The 18000-nt window shown below is 47.2% G+C and overlaps 1 protein-coding gene across 6 annotated transcripts in view; it reads right to left on the bottom strand.

Annotated features, from left to right (window-relative positions):
• Positions 1-18000, bottom strand: part of RIMBP2 (RIMS binding protein 2) — a 218550-nt gene that overhangs the window by 99402 nt on the left and 101148 nt on the right. The window lies entirely within an intron of this gene.

Genomic DNA, 18000 nt, shown 5'->3' with positions numbered 1-18000 from the left:
TAGGACCAGCTCCCGGCGGGCTGACCGGAGTTCTGGGATCCGATCTGAGGAACTGCTGGCACCCTGTAACCCCTGAAGCCTCCCTCCAAGGGCAACTACAGAAAGTGCCAGTCAAGGTGTTTTTTTAATCCATTAATATCCACTAATGCACGAAACTGAAATAGCTGTATTTGATTTTTTATCTCTTGTTTAGCAAAAATATGGGGAGGGGGAACGAATCCTGATAAGGATAAAGCCGAAAGAGAAGGGACCCTGCAAGAGTTACAAATTCTAACACCCCAGGGAATGAGCAGGCAATGTAAAGGGGTAGATTGGGCCAGAACGAAGAACATTCTAGAGTGATAAGAAATGCAGAGATTGGCAAGGCTCACGCCCCATCTAAAGAAGTCAGCAGCAAACTGTCTCCAACCTGTTGATGCAAGGCAGGAGAGAGAACCCAGCTGTTCCAGGTTTTTAGGAACTGGAGGTCCGGGTTCCTATCTGAAACATCCCTGTTTTTAAATGTTGGCTCTTAACTGAGACAAAAACATACACTGTGTGCTCCTTCCCATAACAGATAGGTCTTAAAAATGTTGGCTTAAAAATGGGGCACTTTGTGAAAGAAGTCAGACCTGATTAGAATGAAGGGTGGGTGGGTTGAGGTGGAGGTGGGATGGGGGTGAAGTGCATTCCCTGTGTGCAAGAAGCTAAAGGAGAAGCATAGGTTCACCAAAGATAAATTTGCCCACTTACACCTACCTGCTATGTTGCCTTACCTACCCGCTATGCACTGAAACGTGTCTCCCCAGATTCACATATTGAAGCCCTAATCGCCCATTTGGCGATGGAGCCTTTAGGGAAGTAATTAAATGAGGTCACGGGGTGGGGCTTTCATCCGGTGGGACTGGTGTCTTTATAAGAAGAGTCAGCAGAGAGCTCTCCCTCCACACACATGCCAAGGAAAGGCCATGTGAGGTCACACCTAGAAGGGGGCCACCTACAGACCAGGAACAGAACCCTCTCCAGACACAGGCCGTGCCAGCACCTTGAACTCCAGCCTCCAGGACCATGAGAAAATAAAGCTGCTGCTGCCTAGTCTGTGGTATCTTGTCACGGCTTCCCAAGCTGAGACACAGCCCCTGCCTGAAACACTGAGATACAGCCAGAGTTTCCACAAAGCTCCCAAGAGCAGCTCCAGGGCTGAGCGAGGGGGTACCTGGGTCTTCAGAAGCCCCACCTCATCCGCACCAGGAACTGTAATTAAATCCACATTTCAATGGTTCAAGACGGCCACTCTCTCCCTTGAAAGATTCAGTGAATCACCGTTCAGCCAACTGTCAAATGGTGCTATCTTCACTACAAAGGAAAATTTAAGTAAAATAATGTCTGACATACTAAATTACAAGTTTGAGTTTGGATTTTATTGGCCTCACACATTTGTTTCCCTCAAATATGTTCATTCACTTTGGCTTTACAATTTAAGAAAGCTGTAAAAATTCTATAAACCAGTTTTATCACTGGGCACATGTAATTATGAATTATAAATATATAATATTATGTTCAAATATAATATAGACTGTGTAGTTATAATATTCAAGTCTAGTAAAATGAGGGTATAATTATTAACTATAATAAAATATAATAAAAATAATTTAAGTCGACACTGGGATGTGCTTGACAGTGCTTTTCTTTCTGAAAAGGCTTCATGAGTGGTTCTCACCTAGAGGAGTGACCAGGAGGACGGAGGAAAGGAAGTAAAAGGGAGTCTGAGTGTGTGAGTGTGTGTGCATGTGTATGTGCAGGGGAGGGGGGTTCCTTGGGGTGACAGCATTTGAAGCAAAGGAAGAAGGTGAAAAATACAGAATGGAAGGAGTGATTTGCCCCCTGGGTGCTGTCCAAGGTGCTGAGCAGGGTGCTGTCCAAGGTGCTGCCTGGGGGCTGCTGTCTGGGGTGCTGTCCAGGGTCTGAGCCCCATTCCTGCCCTTGCACTCAAGGCCAGGACAATTGGTTAAGTCATCATGTTACATGGAGAAATCATTGGGGCCTGGAGGACTTGGGTTTGAGGCCTAATTCTAACACTTACCAAGTGTCCATTTGTTTGTTTGTTTGTTTGTTTCAAATTTTAATTTAAAGTCTAGTTAGTTAACATAGTGCAATATAGTGTAATATAAGTGCTGAATCACTAAATCACCAAGAGTGATTTAAATGAGGAAATGTGTATACATGCACTTTGCAAACTGGAAAGGGCCATTTGAGTGTGAAAGATTGTTATGCCAATAAAGAGACTGTTACTGAAATAACTGTATCTGGTTTCCTGTAATCCTCAGGTCTGAGGAGGGGAGAGTCAAACTCTAAGTTCCTTTCTATATTCAGAAAAATCTATAAATGTGCACTTGCTTTAACTGTGACAGACACATGCTCTTCCAGACCTGTTTGACATTTAGGCATAATACATATGCCAATAATGCAATTACAGAGAAGCACACTGTGCTATTTAAAAGGTATTTTTCTAACACAGGTTAGAGACAAGCTTAAGCAGAAAAACATAACACACAAAGCAGGTTCTAATGCCAGCTCATGAACCAGACACATCTGAATTTTAAATAAAGCTGCTCTGCATAAAAGTATTTCATCAACTTACATGCACCTACAACATATGCTCTGTCCTAATGATGGAAAATAAATACAGTTAAAAATTTGTTTGCCTCCCATTGTTCACTCTCATCAGAACACAGGCTGCCCCAAAGACAGCTCAGCTCTTCTCTACCAAAAACAATGGGGTCAAACCTATAAGAATTCTTCTTCTTTTTAATGTTCATTTTTGAAAGGGGGGAGGGGCAGCTCTGAGCTGTCAGCACAGAACCCGACGTGGGGCTCAAACTCATGAACCATGAGATCATGACCTGAACAGAAGTCGGCCACTTAAATAAATGAGCCACCCAGGTGCCCCCAGAATTCTTCTACCTAAGATTCACAAGGTTGGGGAGCAAGCAGAGAGGAAGAGAACAGTTATCATGCCACCTGTCCAGGGGTGCAGAAAAGCTGGAACTTTCGTGCACTGCTGGGGAAGGGGGGGTATATAAAATGCTGCACCTGTTGTGGAAAACAGTTTGACCATTCTTGAGAAAAGTGAAACAGAATTACCATATGACCCAATAATCCCACTCCTGGTATTTACCCCCAAAGAACTGAAAACCAGTGTTCAAACAAACAAATACTCGTATATCAGTGTTGAGAGCAGTGCTACTGTCAGCAGCCAAAAGGTGGAAACCCAGACGTCCATCGTCTGATGAACAGATGAACGAAAAGTGGTCTATCCATTCAACAGAATACTAGTCAGCCATAAAAAGGCGTGAAGGACTGATGTCTGCTACAACACAGACGAAGCTTGAAGACCTGCTGAGTGAAAGGAGCCCCTTTTCGCCACATAAAATGTTGTGTGTCCACTGTATGTATTTGATAGGAAATGTCAGAAACAGCAAATGAGACAGAAAGCATACTGATGGTGGCCAGGGGCTGAGGGAGGAGAGGATAAACAGTGGCTGTTGGTGGGTATGGGGTCTCCTCTGGGGTAGGGTGAGTGTTCTGGAACGGGACAGAAGTGGTGGCTGTAAAACACTGAATGTGCTAACCACCACTGGATTGTTCACTGTAAAATGGCTAGTTTTATGACACAAAAGGTGTCACACATGTCTCCTGCAACAGAGCCTGAACGGAGGCAAACATGTCCCCGCCACGTATCCAAGAGCTTCTTCTTCCGAGTGCCACATGGGACAACTGGTCCCCAGAGGCAAACTACCAGCACATCTGGTCCTCAACCGAGAAACAGCAGTCTCTCCAAGGCTAGCAGGCAAGGCCAGCACTTGTGAGGTCTATCTCCAGTACAGCTCTTACTGAAGGCGACTTTCAGGGTCAGCTTTCCCATATGTGATTTCAGGATAACCTGCTGACTTCAGAACCGAATCCCGCATAAAATCTGTCTCCACCACACGCTCGTTCAGTGTGTGCAATGCATAATAATTTATAAACTGCATTCACCTACTCTTAAAAAAAAAAGGGTTTGAGAATGTCTGTAATAAAAATACTTATGCAATAAGGCAGTTAAGAATAATGATTTTAAAAAAAGAAAAAGAGAACAATATGTGGAAAACTACATGCCAAGGAAATCACATAAAGAAGATTGTTACCCATTGATTGAATATCACATTTGAGTACTGAGCTCGCCAGCTGCTAATGCGAGAAAGAAAATGTATCAATTATAACTTTGTTAATGTAAAGGATGAGCCTCCTAGGATCCTTCCACGAATCACCCAGCAATGTAAAATATTTAAGTGCCTTTTTAAAAAGGCGTCTTGCTTTTTCAAGAGATGATTTATCAGTATTGTTACAACACGCACTATTGCCTTGAGAATGTCAGTGCTTTGCTCTCTCCCTCCAACCAGAGACCTTCCTCCACCAAGTCTCAAATTCTTGATCACAGGAACCTTGAGTTATATGAGCAAATGAAAATGGTGCTTCTAGGGGCACCTGGGTGGCTCAGTCGGTTAAGCATCTGACTTCAGCTCAGGTCATGATCTCATGGTTCGTGAGTTCAAGTCTTGCGTTGGGCTCTGTGCTGACAGCTCAGAGCCTGGAGCCTGCTTCAGATGCTGTTGCTTGCGTGCTCTCTCTCTTTCTCTCTCTCTCTCTCTCTCTCTGCCCCTCCCCCTCTCATTCTCTGTCTCTCTGTCTCTCTCAAAATATAAATACACATAAAAATTTTTTCTTTGAAAACGGTTCTTCTGAAACATGGCCCAACGAGGCAGAGTCAGGCTATAAATTTGGACGAATTAAGGAGCTCTCTGTGTTACCCAAACATTGACTCAGTAAGACTAACTTTCTTTCCCCAAAGACAGATCACTTCCATTGACACTGACAGAATTCGCCTCATGACTCAGGGCCCTCCAGGTGTTAGAAAATATGTCCTTAGTTTTAGATCCACATCTGTCTTCTGTTCACAACGCGGTACATCTGACACCATGGAAAACAGACCAAATTCCTTTCCCACTGGATGTTTTCAGGTATTTTTAAGTTAATTGTTTAGATTAAAACAAAGCATACATACACAGGAGAGCACATGCCATAGGTGTACAAGTCTGTTAATTTCTACAAAGGGCACACATCAGCATAGCATAACCCAGACCAAGAAAGAGACCATTTCCAGGAGCACCAAATTTCTCTCCTGCCTTCCTCCCAGTCAATCCCTCCCCCAAAGTGACCACTGTTGTGATTTCTAGGTCCGCAAATCTGTTATGCCTCTTTGTTCATTCTGTGTAAATGGAACAGAGACATCTTTTTGGCATCTGGATATTTCTCTCAATAGTTTGTCCACGATTCACCCATGGCTGTGAAACACTGCTTCAGCACTTCATCTCTTGCATAAATATTCCAAAACTTATTTCTTCATATTCGGCTCCTGTTGAACACCAAGGTTGACCCCGATCTGGAGCCTTTAAAAATAACGCTGCAAAGAACATTCTGGAACATGTCTCTTGGCGGATGTGTGTATCTCCTGACGAATATTTGCCTGGGGATGTTGCTGCTGGATCGTGGCATATGCGGGCGTTCAGGTTTTATAGAAACCGCCAGACAGTTCTGGACAGCGAGGAGCGTCGGGAGTCCTCACCAACACGTGGCACCCATGGTTCTCCTCCGGGCTGGCCACACCTGTGGGGCATGGTGGTGCCCTTCAGATGGATGATGACAGCAAAGCTCACCGAAGTCAGAGCTCTTCTTCTAGAAGTCAGCGGACAGTGGATTCAGAGGTCCTGGTAGAGATGACCTTCAAGGCAGACCTCACACAGGATGGCCCAAAAGCCTAGGAGTTACACCAGCATGTGAAGCAGCCCGGGGCTGAAGATCAGTGGTGGTTCAGACTGGGGCAAAGAGAAGGGTGTGTGGCCTCTCAGGGAGGGTGCCATTTCGCAGCCCCAAGCGACCACCGCCAACAGCCGACGTGGGCTGGCCTCGCCACATCTTCTATGAGAAACGGACAGCGTTTTGTAAAATCTCCCCAAATCTGAAGTTTTGAATGTGAAGGCAACTAAAGAGAACCTGCTTAGACCTGTTTGGTGGCCACAGACCACACGCCACCAGCTCCGCTCAACAGTTTGCACGCCAACTCATGCTCACCTCGCCATCGACAGGACCTCAGACAGGCTCCCTTCCGTGAGGGGCTCTGGGTTTTTCCAGCCCCCTCCGTCATGGACGGCCGCCGCCCAGCTCTTCAGTGGGACCGTCTCATTTGCAGGCAGAGCGGTTGGTCTCTCAGTCAGAGATCAGATGCCGCTCGTTTTGACTCCCCAAACTTCGCATCTCCAAATTCCTTTAACTCGAAGGTTATTTTTTAAAGACTAAGGAGAAGCCCCGCTTCTTGTCTTACGTGAACCATATCCTGCCCCTGCAAGGATCTGCCTGAATCCTCTTGCTCAAGCGAGCACACCCTCTGCGGATGTGGAAAGACAGATACGACTCAACACGACGTAGGGTCCTGGGAAGCGTGGAAGCAGAGGTCGGAGTCCAGGCTGCACAGTCTGATGCCTTCGCTCTGTCTACGTACAAGCCTGGCCGTGTCTGCAGGGCCCATGCCTCCCGTGGGCTCGGACTCAGGTAAAGGCTGGGGTGAGTTGGCAAAACCACCCTCAGGGTCACTTAGCAAAGCTTTCCCCAGACTGAGCGTCTCTCTCCAATCATTTTACGTGGTGCGTGGACCCGGCACCTTAAACGACTGACTCACATCCTGAGAAAGCTCCCCCTGTCCTCAACCCTTTGAAGTCCTTCTGCAGGGTGTCTCAGCAGGTGCTAGGCTCCTGGCTCGGCGCATCTACAAATAGAAAGTGGGCCGCAGGCTCTGAGCCGTGGGCAGGCCACCGCTTACAGAACTTCAAAGGTTGCCTTCTGTCTCCTTTTCATTTCTCCAGTTAGACTGAATATACAAAAAGCAATACGGGTTTCCATTTTATAATAACGATACGAAGGTCCTTTTAAAATGACACTTAGTTTATGGGTGAAACGACTTGAACACGTTCATTAACAATGTGTCTTGGAGAGGCTGATGGTGATGGTTGTATTGAAGCCGCACAAACAGTGAAGCTGGGACAATAGGAATAGTGACTAAGGTGGCACCGGACGTGAATCCAGCCAATGATTCATTGGTGCCTCACAGCAAGCCCTTAAATGGGTCATATTTCTGCCCCCGTTTTGCAGATGGGGAAATTGAGGCACGGGACAACTATGTGACAGAGCCAGGGATGTGTATAAGAATGAGACAGACAGACAGACAAAGAGACAGACTGGCTTATGGAGCTGGGAGAACATCGCCACCCACTTACATGTTATTTTGCGCCAAAAAAAAAAAAAAATCATCCTGTGGCTGTTGCCTTCCAAAACACAGATGGGTCCCGAATAGGTTGACACTTTTGATCCCTATCTGTCAGAGTGATTGGCTCTATCTAACCCAAAATAGAAGCTCAGGAAGGAAGAGCCAGCTCTTACTTGATTTTATGAATCCTCTGGGAACAGTTTCCAGAAGGGCTTGGGAGTCCTAGTTTAGCATCGAAAAAAAATTCTCCATCACACCCCAATTATACGATAGTATCTGGACTTTCATTTCTTCGGGGCACTTGTGGACTGACTGACTGTGCAATAGTTATCCCCTGGCCAGCCCCGATACCAGAGCCCTAACTCAGAAATTGCTCTAGGCCTGCTCCGTATAATACGGTAGCCACCATACTGGCTGTTTCATTTTAAAATTTAAGTTGGTTTAAACCAAACAAGATTCTGGCACAGAGGGCTTAGTCCCCTCCTCCTGCGTGTGGGCTGGACTCCGTGACCTGCTTCCAAACACTAGAATATGGGAAGAGAAGAAAAGTAACAGTTGAGGAGAAACGTGGCAGGTACCACCTTGACCAAGTGAACAAGGTCAACGTCACCAATGAGACATGGTGTTTTTTTCCTGTGTTTCTTTCCCCCCAGAATCTATAACCCCAGTGGAATCATGAGAAGACATCAGACAACCCCAACTGGGAGACAGACCATCTGAGATTTGGACAACACTATTCAGAAGCGTCAAGGCTACAGTAGACAAGGAGGAAGTGAGAAACTCTGGCAAATCCAGGTCGGCGGATGCCTGCGGTGTGGCGTCCTGGACAGGATCCTGGGACACAACTACGGTGCCTTTTCTATTCTATTCCCAGCTCTAACTAGTGAGCTGGGGCCGTATGCCTGCAAATGCGGAGATCGGTCCCGTGGAATCTCTCTGGGCTGATACGAGGCCGTGATTTACCTTGTGGGCTTTGCCCCAGAAGTTCTACTTTCCGCCTCCATAGCTGACATTCTGAACAGAACTTAGGATCCATGAATCCCGTTTTGCCACCGGCATGTGCGAGACACCGGGCGCAGGGCCGGGAAGAAGGCAGTGTTTCGTGTCCAAAGTACAAGGTCGGCAAAGCTCCAGAAAAGGCAGGCTGAGACTCGGCTTTGGAAGCCCCCAGCTCTCCCGCTGGCTGGCAAATTATTTAATCTCACCTGCAGAAATGAGCACCACGACCCCCACCCTTGCAGGGTAGTTGGGAAGATTGAAGTCAGCAGCCCGTGTGAAAGATCCTGGCACATATTGGAAAGAAAGTACACGTAAGCTTCTGATCTCCCCCCCGCAAAATCCTCCCCCCAGGCGTCTCTATCTGCACAAGAAAACCTTTCCCTCTCACAAACTCGTCAGCCCCGGGGACCAGCACAAGCATCCTGATTCCTTCTGATGGGAGGAATCGAGACTGCCTCTCTGCCCAGCACGCAGAAGTCACTAGAAGTTCTGCATCGAGTGCTCAGAACCAAGCCCGGGTCCTTTTTAAAAACTGGTCCTTTCGCGCAGGCTGAACTCAGGGTGAAATCCGCTTAAAAGCGCGCTCGCTCTTGCTCCGTCTCTCCGGACGGAGCTGTCAACAAATGTGCTGCTTCCGTTTTCATTCATGCAGGATCTCTGAGCCCCGAAAGCTGACAAATGCAAAGCAGTGCATGTCTGTAGAATCCCTCGATGTGAATAAAACCTGACACTTTCTACATTTCTCCCCGTGTCGTATGAGGGAGATTACTCAGAACGCTGGCATGTGACTGGATTTGCCCCCACACTGTTTTATGTGGCCCCAAGAGATCTAAGTAGTTATCAACATTAAAAACAGGAAATTTTAGGGGCGCCTGGGTGGCTCAGTCAGTTAAGTATCCGACTTCGGCTCCGGTCATGATCTCACGGTTCACGAGTTCGAGCCCTATGTCAGGCTCTGTGCTAATGGCTCCGAGCCTGGAGCCCGCTTCAGATTCTGTGTCTCCCTCTCTCTCTGCCCCTCCCCTGGTCGTTCTCTCTCTCTCTCTCTCTCTCAAAAATAAATAAACATTAAAAAAATAAAAATAGGAAATTTTATGTAAAAATGAGGATTTACACTTCCTGGTTAAAAACAAAAATCAGAAAACTTGGCAGCCCCATATGCCAATGGTCACAGCTAGCCATAAACCTGCACGCTTCTGTCTCTGGTCCTGACTGTCCCTCCTCATTTCCGGGTGGGTGGACGCACACAGTCGACCCCTTCCAGGGCCCAGACCTTCACCCGCGCATTGGCCGCCCTTCCTCCCGCACCCTCCCCCCCGCCTCGACCCCAGGTGTGAGGCTGGCCCTACACCGCATCAGCACGCGGTTGTGCACAGCCTCTGTGACGCCCTGCACACCACAGTCTACACACCGTAGCTCTTCAACATCTGAGCTATAATAAGCAAGCATGGTTTCTCAAGTGGCAAAATAGACTTTGCAGGATTCGCACCGATGCAGTGAGTCACGAGCAGTGCAGACCTGCTGGGCCGGGTGGCTGAGAACCCAGAGAGGCCTGTTTCCCACTGGCTCCACGTGCCGCACGGGCCAGGCTCTCAGACCGAGGGCAGCGGCAGGTGGGGCTTCTCCCTCCCGTTCTTATATGTGCTGCAGGGGGTGAGGGGGAACCACTGTGTACACGCAGCACCGAGTGAGGGGAGAGGAAGCAGGTGGCAGGGAGCTGGGCAGGCGGAGACCGAGGGGGATCGACCCAGGACGTGCCCGGGGGCGGGTTAATGGTCTTTGGTGGCTTTCTACGGCAGGAGTCAGCAAACCACAGCCGCCATGCCAAATCCAGCCTGCCTCCTGTTTTTGGGAATAAAGTTTTATTGGAACACAGCCATGCTAATTCACTTCTAAAAATCCCGATCTTACGGAGCTTTGGGGAGAATTTGTGTATTCTACTATATTCTGGATATATATAATTTGTACAGTATTTATTTGTCTACATAGCCTTGTGTATGCAGAAAACTAAAGCAGGAAACAGATATAGAGATTTCTAGAAAAAGAGGTCGGAGAAGGTATCAGATGATACACGTAGGCAGAGACCTAATGAAGAGTGGGAACAAGCCATGTGGATATGCCCCGGAAGGTCCTGGAAGGTCCCGGAAGGCATGCCAGGCAGACAGGGCAGCGTGGCAAAGGGTGAAGATGGAGACACCGGAACAGAAAGAGCGAAAAATGCAGGATTGGGGGAGGGCGAGGGACGAAGCACCTGGGACCCGGAGCAGGGCAGAGGCCCCCCACATGTGTGCGCGCTCCCAGAAGCAGGTCTCCAGCCTAAGGCACCCCGCTAGACTCCCAACAGACTCCCTCGATTCTCTGACGCTCTGGGAGCCCAACGTGAATTTTTATCAGAGTATCTGCTTGACCCCTTGCCTTAGAAAACACCCAAACTCTTGTTGCAGAAAAAGAAACTGGCAAATTGAAGCTGAGAAAAGAGGGTGGTGGATGAAGGGGAGTTCCCGGACTACACCGTCTGAAAGAAGTATGACAGAAATGATGCCGTTCTTATCAAGAAGGATGTCCTCTGCAGGACAATGATATCCTAACTCCCACAGACAGAAGTGAGCACCACGAGGCCACCGCCAGCTCCCCGCGGCCCCAGGACATGATCTGACTTGAACGCTCCTTAATGTCAGAGACAATGAATTTCATCCGATGAGACCCCAGGTTTCCAAGGGGATTTTTGAAATTGCAAAAGGGAAAAACAGCCTTTCTGTTTTATTTTTATTTTTTTAAATTTTTTTAACGTTTTATTTATTTTTGAGACAGGGAGAGACAGAGCGTGAACAGGGGAGGGTCAGAGAGAGAGGGGGACACAGACTCCGAAGCGGGCTCCAGGCTCCGAGCTGTCAGCCCAGAGCCCGACGCGGGGCTCGAACTCACGGACCACAAGATCATGACCCGAGCCGAAGTCGGACGCTCAACCGACTGAGCCACCCAGGCGCCCCAAAGACCCTATTTCCAAATGAGGTCACTTTCACAGGCTCTGGTGGACATGAATTTTGACGGAACACCATTCACCCGAGTACACCTGGCCAAGAGACACCAGGCAGCCCGGCCAGGGAAGGTCCTTCCACTTCCACCCAGCAGGTATACCAACGGCACTGCCCAAGGGACGTCAGGCAAAGCACACAGACCAAAACAGCGCAGTGAGTGTTCTGAAAAACCAAATTGTCCTTGCAACCGGCCCACAGAAGCAGCCCAGGACCTACGTGCTAACCCTAACAGAGTGGCCGCATGCTGAATGCATTGCCTGTGTTTGAAACCCTTCATGGTCCTGGGCCCTGGGTCATAGGAGGCACACAAAGCCACTCTGAAGATTATAAGATGTGACACACACACTACGGGATGCCGCTGTTTGACTCGGAGAAGTTCCGTATGTTTGTCAATGAAGAAATTACTTCTTTCTTTCTGGGAAGACCTGTCGAAAGTAAGCCGGGGAGCAAACGCACTCAAGTATATATAACAAATTTTCTTTTGAAAATGACACATTTCATCATAAGCAAAATTGAAATCCAGAAAAATGTAGAAAAGTCGGCTGCATTTCCGCCACTTGGTGATAACATTCTTAACATTAAATTGTACTTCCTGTCAGTGCTTTTTCTCTCCAGACACCTAAATATTAATACTCTTTTTTACAAAATTAAGGTCATATTGTTTAAGCTGTTTTAAAATACTAGGGGGCAGGGCGCCTGGGTGGCGCAGTCGGTTAAGCGTCCGACTTCAGCCAGGTCACGATCTCACGGTCTGTGAGTTCGAGCCCCGCGTCAGGCTCTGGGCGGATGGCTCAGAGCCTGGAGCCTGTTTCCAATTCTGTGTCTCCCTCTCTCTCTGCCCCTCCCCGTTCATGCTCTGTCTCTCTCTGTACCAAAAATAAATAAACGTTGAAAAAATAAATAAATAAAAAAAAATAAAAAATAAATAAATAAAATACTAGGGGGCGCCTGGGTGGCTCAGTCGGTTAAGCGTCCAACACTCGATCTCAGCTCAGGTCATGATCTCACGGTTCATGAGCTCGAGCCCCAAATCAGACTCTGGGCTGACAGTGCAAAGCCTGCTTGGGATTCTCTCTCCCTCTCTCTGCCCCTCCTGTTCGTTCTCTCTCTCTCGTTTTCTCTCTCTCTCTCTCTCTCTCTCTCTCAAAATGGATAAGTAAACTTAAAAAAAGACATTTAAATCCCAGAAGCATTCCCCTAGGTTGTAAACTATCCTCCTAAAATAAAAGACTCTTAAATACAGAGAACAAACTGAGAGTGGATGGGCAGATGGGAGATGGGCACCGAGGAGGGCACTTGTGGGGAGGAGCACTGGGTGTCATATGTAAGCGATGAACCACGGGAATCTACCCCCAAAACCAAGATCACGCTGTATACGCTGTATGTTAGCCAGTTTGACAATAAATTATATATAAAATAAAATAAAGTAAAATAAAATAAAATAAAATAAAATAACTACAATCTGCAGCCTGTGGCAGGTTTGAGGTGCCCGCTGTGTCCTCAGCATACACAGTGGCTGCAGAAAGGGGGCAACGCTCTGGAACCAAAGGGTCCTGGGCCACGGAGTCAAGACTCAGGGCAGTGACCACGCTGGGCTAGGGCACCCCGTCTGCCCCCTGCATGTCCATTTGTCTCAGGAACAACTGGGAGAAGCAGGTGTGGCAGGAAGGGGTTCCTGGGCCTGAGCTGTATGTATTTAGCATGGTCTCCAACTGTTTCACTTGTAATTAAAAAAAAAAAAAGAACCCACAAGACTACAAGGTCCATAACAGCAAAATCTCCTCCCACAGACTCCCTAGGACCCCGCACAATGTGGATCGCAAGAGATTCAGCCTGTCTCCGAATCCCATGCGAATCTCTGCGGTCCAGGGCGGTGGCCGCTAAGGACCTCTGCTGTTGAGCACTTGTCCCGTGGCCAGTCCCAACTGAGATGTGCTCTAGGTGTAAAGGACACACCAGATTTTCACGACTTACGCAGAAAAGAAAAAAAAAAGAGATAAAATAAAGTATTAACCATTTTATACCAATTACATATCGAAGTGATAATACTTAAGTATGTTCGGTTAAGTACAAATATATTATTCAAATTCATTTCACCTGTTTCTCCTTACGTTCTGTAATGCGGCTACTAGAAAATTTAAAATTATATTTGCGGCTCACATTCGGGGCTTCTGCTGTATTTTTATCAGACAGTGCTCCCCTAGACCCTGGCTGGGAGGATGTCACAGGGGGGCAAACCCGATTCAGAACGACCATAAAATATCGCATCAGTGGGAGGAAAGGAAAGTATCATTTTGCAGCCCCTGTGAAAAAGCCCCCCCATCTCTATCAGCATTTCATGCCATCTCATCACCAGTGTAGGCGGGCTAGGACGTGGATGTCTTAATTTTATTTTTACACAGATGTTAAAAATACACTGTGCCCTTATCCTTTTTCTCTAGTTTATGACATTGTGGGAAAAAAAAAAAGCTGCAGGATTTAGGGTTCATCAAAAAGGACTTAGTTCCATTCTTTAGCACACTGTCTTGGTAGGAGAAAACAAAATTGAACACAGCTTGTGTAAAGAAATAAATAAAACGCCCTAAGCAACAAGGCTTTGACATGACGCGTTCTCCTGCCGGAACAGAGTCGTGTTGCCCTCCAGGACGGCGCTGAGCCCTTAGACCCATCACTCCTGGTTTCTCCCTGTCAAGGTTTTCTTTGGCTCAGGATTAAGAAAACGTGATCATTTTTTCTTGTTCTGCCCTGAGGCAACCAACCTCCTTTTTGGGCAAAGCGAAGTTGGCTATGTCCACAGTTAAGAATGGAAGGCTGGCATCCTGTTGTTTTTTTTATTGGTTGTTCATTTTTTAACTGGAGCTATCTGCCAATATTTCAAAATCCAAACAATTCATGTAAAAAAAAAAAAAACACATCTACCTGAGTTAATGACTTCTAATTTTTCTTAATGTTTATTTATTTTTGAGAGAGAGAGAGAGAGAGAATGCAAGCAGGGGAGGGGCAGGGAGAGAGGGAGACACAGAATCCGAAGTATCTCCAGGCTCTGAGCTGTCAGCACAGAGCCCGACGCAGGGCTCGAACCCATGAACCGTGAGATCATGACCTGAGCCGGAGTCAGACGCTCAACCGACTGAGCCCCCCAGGCGCCCCGAGTTTCTGACTTCTAAAAATACCGGAAGTGTTAGCAGGTGTGGTCAGATCCACCCCCACCCCCACCCCACCCCCACCCCCTTGCATAATGGCACCTGCTGGGCTGGGTCTGCAGCGGGGAACCCCCACCAGCATCCTCAGAACACGTGCAGTTATGTTTCTCACATTATGAGCACATTTCCCACCAAGCATCCTTCCTCGGAGCTTGTGAATAGAAGAGTGCAGACCAGGAAATCTGTTTCTTGCGTCTGTGTGCTCTCTGTTATAGTCTTTGAATGAAGATACTTCTGTCTGTTTTCCTCTCATACAGCAAAATCCGAGATGGTTAGGCTTTTTCCACTGAAGATAACAAAACGTATTTTTAAGCCTGTGTCTATTCATATGCAAAGGATCCGCTAAGCCTTGGGCTTCTCTAACATGACTTCGCATAGCTGATTTTCAGGCCAAAAAACGGGGGAACGTCTCCTGACTCCAGTTCCGTGCGTTGTGTAGAAACACCCACTCTTGAGCTATTGGTGTAAATTCCAGTTGTAACATAGAGACCAGAGGCAGACTGTTTCCTCACTACCCTAGTTTATGACTTTGTTAGTGGACTTAGTATAATGTCAATTGAAGGTCTATGCTTCATCCTAACACTGGCTGCAGAAATTGCTTTCCAGCAGTTTCCATTTGGAGGCCTTGGGACGTAATAAAACCCAACAGAAGCAATCCTGAGCCGGCAACAAGATGAGGGAGATTACATGGCTCCCCGCTGCACCAGGGAAATGAATGCCTGGGTTACTCTCTCACGTCAACCCCGGAACGGGGAGGATTCAAGACGTGGCTGCCTCATTAGCCGTTGCCAACTTGGCTCTCAGTAACTCTCTTCCTGATGCCAGGGGGGATCGCTGAGAAAAACACGATCTCGGAAAACTGCGCAAGCTGCTTCCCGGTCCGAAACCTTTTTCTTGTTCTTCTTCTTCTCAGTAAACAGACAAGAGAAACTCACTTTTTTTAAGAAATAACCATTTGAGTCGCTAAGCAGGAGGTTTCTACCAAGAAAGACCTAATCTCTCCCTTCTATCTCCTTCGTCCTACTGAGTAACTTTATTGTGTTGTCGGTGCCTCCGGTCTTCCTGTGACAAGGCCAAAGACACTCATGTCTTATGTGGCAGCCACCGTGGACAGAATCACTGGCTGGTCGCCCCCCCCAGTGGTTGGCCACCACCCAAGAACCATCAGACTAAAGAGCACACTCATCTTGGACACCAAAGAAGACGAGAAGTCTGACTCATTTCGCTGCGCTGTGACATTAAGAATTTGGATGTGAGTCACAGATACAGTCTGGAATATGAAGGGTGGGGTAGAATGTAAACTGAGGCAGCATGCTGGAATACCTTCCTGATCTCAGTGATTTCTGGTCTGCCACCCGTGCCACTACTTTGTGGCATGATCTCCGCATCCTGTCTTTGTAGGCAAAATACGGTGGCCGGTTTAAAATTATGTATCTTAATTTTTTTTTTTTACATTTATTTTATTTTTGAGAGTCAGAGCACAAGTGGGGGAGGGGCAGAGAGAGGGGGACACAGAATCCGAAACAGGCTCCAGGCTCCAAGCTGTCAGCACAGAGCCCAACGCGGGGCTCGAACTCACAGACCATGAGATCATGACCTGAGCAGAAGTCAGACGCTCAACCGACTGAGCCACCCAGGCGCCCCTAAAATTATGTATCTTATTTCAATGCCTTTTACTTATTATGTCTCTTATTTCAATGCCTTTTACTTATTATGTATCTTACTCCAATGCCTTATTTTATTTTCATTGCCACAGTGGAAGCTAAGAGTTTGATCTCCTGCCTATCAGACCTCAGGATGTTTTCGAACAAGCTTTCTATCTCTTCCACGACACTGCCCTGAGGATACCATCTCAGACCCTTCTTGGGATCCATGCTGCTCTGGCCCATGCGACCTCTTGGACTTGGCTCTAATCAGCGCTCTATCCTCTTGGGATAGCAGCTCTCGGTTGGCAGGGTGTGGGTGGGCTATTTCTCAAAGGACCTTGGCAAAATTGAGCGGGTACCAATGGTTCTGCTAAAGTATCTCTAAGAAAACGCACATCTGTGCCAGTAGTTTCATTTCCCCCCTCATCAAACAGTCTAGCAAACTTGTAAGAAATGCTAGTAGAATACATTTTATTCAGTGCCCATCGCCATCTGGGGGAGGACAGGCCAATCCAAACAAAATCCAAAATTTCCTCTCATGTACAGACTGAGCTGGCACCTGTGCCCCTCCTGGGGGCTGATGTGACAATAGTTCCTAAATTAGCGTGAGCACTTGGGACTTATCATTGGTCTGCAGCTACAATGATGAGCGAGCACAGCATACTATGACAGCAAAGCCATTCAAGTGCCCCTTGAAACAACGTGTAGCTATAATTTACATTTGGACAAGGGTAAGAGAAAGAGGATAAGTAAGCATGTTTATCCCAAGTGGGGCAGAACGTCTGTGTCTCGACTGCCACTTCTGCACGACGCCCGTGAACGCGCTGCACCTCTGAGTCTGACTCCTAGAGACCTCCAACTTGCCCCCGTCGAAAGTTTCAGCATAAAAGGCACTCAGAGAGCAAAGCAAGGGTGTTCAGAGGCTTCTCAAAACGAAAACAAAGACCCAGGAACATTTGTATCTGGATAATGGTAACAATGATCTCATAGAAAAGATGAAGATAGGCTGAAAATTTTAAACTCAGATTAAAGTAATTCTGAAAAATATCTGTGCCATAGTTAATTGTATTGTGTCAATGTCAACTTTTGGTAAGTGGGCCACAGTTATGAAGGATGTATGTAGTCTCTGGGATAAGCTGGGTAAAGGGTACACAGGAGCTCACCACTATTTTTGTGATGCCTACGTGAGCCTAAGCTTATTCCAAAACAAGTCTTTAAAAATTAAACTACAAAACACCAGACAGGACATGGGCTGTTCTCTGCCAGTTAGTCCCTGATTTAACAAATACGCATGGTTCTCCTACTGTTCCGAAGGTAAGATACTAAGTTCTGTGGGAGATACTAAAAGACGTGAGAGGTAGCCTGTGTCCTCAAGGAGCTTATGGTCTACTTGGAAAAACAGAGTCCACAAATACAGGTAACATTTTAAGTGATATGTATGGAACATAAGTGACATTACAAGGCTGCATATGAGTCATTGGTGAGATGACAAGTGGATGTAGCTCGTTCAATGGAAAGAAAACGTGTGTGCACACGCTAAAAGTGACAGCTTGCTGTGCTGTGACCATCCGGAGGTTGTGTTTATGTGCTGTTCATTTCCGACCTTTACCTTGCCTGACCCACAAAAATCACTGAGGCCATCTTTATTAAGTGAGTGACTGGATATGAATCAGGAGTGACAAAAAAGGGGGGACCTGAGGGGCAACTCCAGGTGTGGAAACTCAAGCCACACCTGGGAAACAGAGTCTCTGCCGGAGTGCCTGCCACATCACATT

This window comes from Acinonyx jubatus, chromosome D3, assembly GCF_027475565.1.
Source record: "Acinonyx jubatus isolate Ajub_Pintada_27869175 chromosome D3, VMU_Ajub_asm_v1.0, whole genome shotgun sequence".
NCBI classification, from domain to species: domain Eukaryota; kingdom Metazoa; phylum Chordata; class Mammalia; order Carnivora; family Felidae; genus Acinonyx; species Acinonyx jubatus.
The sequence above is the reverse complement of the archived record's forward strand: the minus strand, read 5'-3'. Positions and strand labels throughout refer to the sequence as shown.